The sequence below is a fragment of the Melopsittacus undulatus genome, chromosome 9 (genome assembly GCF_012275295.1).
Source record: "Melopsittacus undulatus isolate bMelUnd1 chromosome 9, bMelUnd1.mat.Z, whole genome shotgun sequence".
Lineage (NCBI taxonomy): Eukaryota > Metazoa > Chordata > Aves > Psittaciformes > Psittaculidae > Melopsittacus > Melopsittacus undulatus.
The window spans coordinates 24087276-24093275 of NC_047535.1; positions in this window are offsets into that span (position 1 = coordinate 24087276).

Consider the following 6000-nt stretch of genomic DNA (forward strand, 5'->3'; position numbering starts at 1 on the left):
TATTCTTCACTTTTCATTCCACCTCTGCATGGCACCGCCAGCCACCTGCAGCTAAGCTGGCAAGACTGTGTGCGTTCTCATACACCAGTGGTGATTGAGTTGTTTGACTTTACAATAGGTTGGAAAATTTACATATGGAGTCTTTATGGGACAGTTTTATTTTCTTAGCAGGCATTTATTTAGGTGATGTATTGATGGCTGTTAGAGGGGTTTGGCTGTGATGTGCAGTTTCATAATTAAAACTGCAGTATGTCTTCAGTGCTCTGTCTTTGGTATTTGCTAAAAATAAGGCAGTATTTGTATTACTAGAAAGCTCCTCTGGAGCAAGGGAAGATACCTCTTGGCTGTCTTCAGTGCAATAGAAAAACCACTTGTCTTAAATCTGTATTTCTCTGAATTATCCTTATTTGTAGAAATTATATTTAACTTCCAAAGTTATCAGGTATCAGGTAATCATGTTAATGTCTAGTGGTATTGTGTGTGTGTGTTTCAAGGTATGCATGCTTCACTGTGAAACAGGGACATTTTGCTAAGGTGCCTGATCCATGCCATGAGCCCACATGGTTTGGAGGTAGAGGGTCAAGATCACAGTAAAGGTTCTGTGAACTATATGAATGGAGCTATTTAGTAATTGCCACATCAGTCTTCTTAGGTCACTTTGGGCTGTGTGGGGTAGTGCTATGTCAAGTGTATGTTTAGATGTAGCTTTCTAAAAATGAATAGTGCTGGAGTTTCTGTTGATCCAAGCAGTACAGGCCAGTTATATGGGGGAATTGAGAATTTGGGCGCTTTTATCTTCCCATTAGTTATGGTTTCCTAATGCACTTCTATAGCACAAGCACAAGGTGATGAGATTCAAGGGCTGTGGCTTCACTGGCAGTTCTACAAATTATCACCAGGTTGGCTTCTGTGCAATGGAAGGTTCAGCTGAGTAGGTAAACCCAAGTGCCTGTCTGCTACATAAAATTCTTACATTGGTTTCCAGTGTAGCAGGAATCTGCGTAGCAGGTTAGTGGTGGTGGACGGGAGGTTGTAAAGTTCACTCTTCAGCTTTAGACAGGTGACTGACCAAAAAGGAGCACCTTTTGACACTATTTTGACTACTATATTAATCTGAAAATCAGTTTGGACCGAAGATCACCAGAATAACTCCTCCCTGACCTGTTCTTTGTTTGGTTTATTTTGCAAATTTACCTTATTTAGCAGCACCTTTGACAGTTCCCACTTCTCTTTAGCAGGGGGAACATCAGAGGTGATGCTTTGATAGGTAGCATTTGGCTGACCACCTGCTCTCTCTTATTCTGGAAATATTACAGCAGGCCATAAAGCAGCTATGAACTGATCGCTTGACTATGGCAAATGAGCTGCCCTCATCAGTGTGTTCTGGTATATATTTGACTTAATAATGTGAGCAGATGGTCATTTTATTGATTCATGAAGCAAGGGAGGAAGCCTGGCTGTCTTGATAATGCAAGGCCTGAGTGGTGATCATTGGTGTGGGGCAAGAAGCAGGGAAGGGGAAGAAAAAAGCAATTTTTGTAGTGTGGGTTTTTTGTTTGGTTTTATTGTTGGAATTTTTGTTGTTTTGGTTAATTTTTGTGTTTTACAAAGGACCACTGTGGACAGGACTAAAATAAAAGTCACCTAAAGGTGACTTGCCAAGCCTGTATGTATAGTCATATCCTGGAGATACAGACTTAGTGCACAGTCATGATGCTGCTGAAATACTTGCGCCACTGGTGCAAAAAGAGGGGTGGAGGGGAGAGAATGGGAGGGCAGTAGTTTGTACAGTTGTGAGGCTTCTCACTCTGCTGGTGCTGCTAGTGATGGCAAGGCTTTAGAAAGAGAAAGGTAATATTTAAGTAATAGTTCTTCAGTCTTTTTTTCTTTGTTTAATTGTCTCCCCTATTAAGAAAGTATAACTTGAGATTTAGAAAATCTAATTCTATAAGATATTCAGCAACTGTCCTTGTTAGCTGAAGCGGGAAGCTCACAAAATCCCCACCTGGCTCAGCTCAAAGGAGCAGCTTGATTTGGTTATCCATTTGGTAATTTTCACAGTGATAAATAGAACCTGCAGAAGAATGTTCTCTTGAGCAAGAGCTTAATCTCATACTTTGGTTCCTAACTCTCCTGGCTGCTGATTAGTTTTGCTGTCTTATGAGTTTATGTCATAATATGTGACTATAAATTGACTTTGCAGTGAAGAGGGAATACGGTTTGTCTTCACAGATGCTGCTGTTGCCATGGAGATAAAAGGACCAATGGCCTTTTCTTGGTTTGGACTGTACTACAATGTTCATACAGAGATGGTGCATTCGAAAATACAACATTTGGTGCTTTTATATTTCAGTCTAAATATCAAATGAGAAAGCATATTTTTTTTCTTGGTGACTAACTGTAACAGTAAATACAGATCTGGGACTTTTTCTGGAAGCAGAAAGGAAGCCCACCAAGAATGTGAAAACAGTGTGGCTGGTTTGTGCTTGCTAAACCTCCTCTGTGGGAAAAACCTTTCGGCTTTGCAAAATATAACCCTGTAGAGCCTTTGGGTTTATTTGATGCAGTGTTTGATGCTGGTTACATCACCAGCTTACTTCTCTGTGATGTTCCACCGGGGCTGATCTCGAATGAGCATGCAAAAGCTGTGAATGTGATTTTTAATATTATTTTTCCTTAAGAAAAAGCTTTTCTACCTCAGATTGCGTGAAAGAAAATACAAATACCAAATCCACAACACCTTCAAGGATGGCTTGCAGAAGGTGTTATTTGTGAGTACCTTTTCCTTCTTCATCTGTCATCACGTCTCTGATATCTGTGTTGAGGATTCCAGAAGTGGGAGTAGTGATCAGTTTATTGTTTGGTAGGTTTCTTTCCACGAACCATTTTTAGGGTGTTACCTTTTTGGCAGATGAATGATCTGTATTTTAGAAATGCACAGATGATGATTGTGTTTACGTGTGTGGGTATTTAAAAACTTAACCTAATCAAGTGAATCAAGTTTATGTTTAGGAGTGAAAAGAATAACAAATAAAACCCCATTTTGCATAGAAGCAGCAGTGCAGGATGCTAGGAATTCTGTCTATGATGAGTCAAGAATGTCTCTTCCATTTTGTTTGAATGCTTTGTCATATTAAAGTGTAAATCTGTCTTTTAAATACATAAATACTGGTACCTGGATATGGAATGCAGTCTTAAGCAATCTAATATCAATAAGGCAAAAGATCTCTCTGGTTTTGTTGTCATTGTATGTATGCTTAATGGAAATCTAAAGATACCTTAATTGCTTGTTACTTACTTGACTGATTTCCCAAACATGATAGTCAGCACAGCAGGAGTTTAATATTTCACTCATTTAATGCAGTGCAGCAGCTCTTTGCATGAGTTGTCACGTTTGGCAGAAGAGGTAAGTGCTTATCCACTTGTAGCCCCAGGAAGGACAATGCTGAAGTTTTCATACTGCTTGTGGTGCCAGCATGAGGATCTGTATGGGAACCGCACTGGGTGGCCTTATTCAGCTGAATCCTAGTGGTTCCACATGACCCGTACTGTGAGCTTTCTCCTAAACCCCACTGCAGTGCTGTCCACCCCAGGGGAAATCCAGAACAAAATAGACAGCAGCGTGCAGTTAAGCTGTCCTCTGCCACCCACCCTTGCTGCCATCAGTGGTTCACTTCTAATCCAGTGTTTTGAAATGGCTGTACCTGCTGTTTGCATTTCTGAACTCTGGGTAAAGATCCTCTCCCTTCAGGGTTAAATTTAGGTCTGCCACAAGATCATAGGTTCAGCAATTGTGACTGTCATCTGCTGCCTTTTGCAGTTATTTTAATAGTGCCTGTGGGGGTCCTAATTTGAGTAAATCTGCTTCATATGCAGTAGCACTGTCACACACAGGCACAGTAAGTTCAACCATTCAAGAATAAACTACTTGAAATGAATATTGGAAGAGTATTAAAATCTTGTGAAGTTTCCTTTAGCCTTTTGGTTTGCAGTGATGGTGTGTCTAGTTAAGTTGAAATGTTTTGAAATCAAAATAAAATAAATAGACTTAGGAAGCTGAAATAAGGAAACTGAACTGGGAAAACAGGTTGTAGCCTTCCAGGTATACATGCATCAACTTTGAATATAGTGGCATATGTTTAGACAAGGGAGAAGTAGTAATGTTTGTGTTGGACTCCATTTTAACTGGAGTACTGGGATTTGGGGATTTTGTAACTCTCAGCAGGAGAAAGAATTTCTTACAGTGCTTACAGTGTGGTGTTAAGGAGTATTTCGTCTCTGTAGGTTCCTCTCTTTGACAGTGACATTGCAGTCTTATTTATATGCCCATCTTGTACAGTATTGTCCTGTATTTCTGTTCACGTTTGGTATCTTTTACCTACCTCAGCATGTTGCTGTGGAAAACAAGAGATGAACTGTGACTTCTCCTGTCATTCTGTATTTTAACTCCTGCTTAAGAAAGTTGATGCTGTTGACTGAAAACAAGGAAAATGTAAGCCTGAGGGCTTTTGTAGAGCTGACTCTCTAGGAACTACATATACAAGATCTTCATGTCTTTAAAACTGATCATTCTGAATACTGAACATGGATGTTTGACAGTTAAATACACCAGCTCTTTAATAAATGAGTAAGTTTTGAGATGAAAACTTAAGTGCTATAGATTTGTCAATGTTCTAATAACATATATGCTAAGGACTTCTGCCTTTTAAAAAGTATATTGCTTGTACATCTGAAACGTAAAAAGCTAGCTTGTTGCTGTTCTAAAAAAAGCTAAACAACAGTATCAAACTACCAGGATTAGCAAAAGTGGGTTTTCAGATGCTGCACTGAATAGAACATATGTCATGTGCCATTGTTTCCAGTAATAGGATTTGTCATGCTGTGAGTCTCTCATGCTCTAGCTGTGTAATTTCATTCTTTTTAGGTTACTATTTTTCCTCTTTGCTGAGCTTCAAATCTGATACATATAGATGTCGCTGGTTAGATTGAGTTTTGCAGCAATTATTGCTGTATTTTGCTGTAATATTGCTGTATATTGCTGTAACAGTGGCTGTATTTTGTAATAAGAGTTCGAATTTCTTCAGTAATTCTGGGACCTAATTGAGTGACACGGGAAATGCAAAAAGATGCAGTGAATCTCTCAGGTTTCTGATTTAACCTACAAAATTTTTTCCTTGTGTCTCATGCAGCTTTATGTCTCTGCTCTATTTCTGGGTTTGGACTGTGTGGGGCTGTTTTCTAGAGATTTTGGAAGTGACTAGTAAGCACAAATGATGGAAGTATGGTTTGTGTGTGCTGTAAATTATTGTACATCACTATTTGGAATAGATGGCTTTGCATGAAGACTTAATCAGAAGGGAAATAAATGCTCCCAATTGTAAGTGTCTTACATGTTAACAACTTTAATTAAACTCACCCTAGTTGCAGCTAACCCTGTATCAGAGTCTGCCTACAAACTCTACAATGGCTTGGATGCAAAAGAATCACCTCTTGCTTATTTGTGTGGCTAATAATTCATCGTCATGAAACAAAAAAGTGTATAAAATTATTTTTAAAAGAACTATGATGTTAATAAGCATTGTGTTCTAGGATGGGAAAAAACAGCTGCTGATTCTTGTTTAGTATGCTGTGCCTGTACTCATTTTATTCTCCAAAGAGATGATAATTCTTTGAAGGCCCTTTTGAGGGAGAAGAGGACATGGAAAGCGTGCCTAATCATTCCTTTGAAAGCCCAGCTGTGGGTGCTTGAGTTGGAAATACAGAAAGGGTAGTATTATTCAGAACAAGGACCTATCAGTTTGCATTTACACTGCAACATGTACAAATGCTGATCTTCAGTCATTTTGATGACAACCAAATCTTCTACATTCAACAGTCTGAATTGAAGCCTACCTGCACTGATCTCTTGGAACTGCAGATTTTATTGAGCATCCTTGATATCTAGTGAAACTATCTCTAATTTCTATCAAAACAAACCCCCATTCTATAATGCTTTTAACT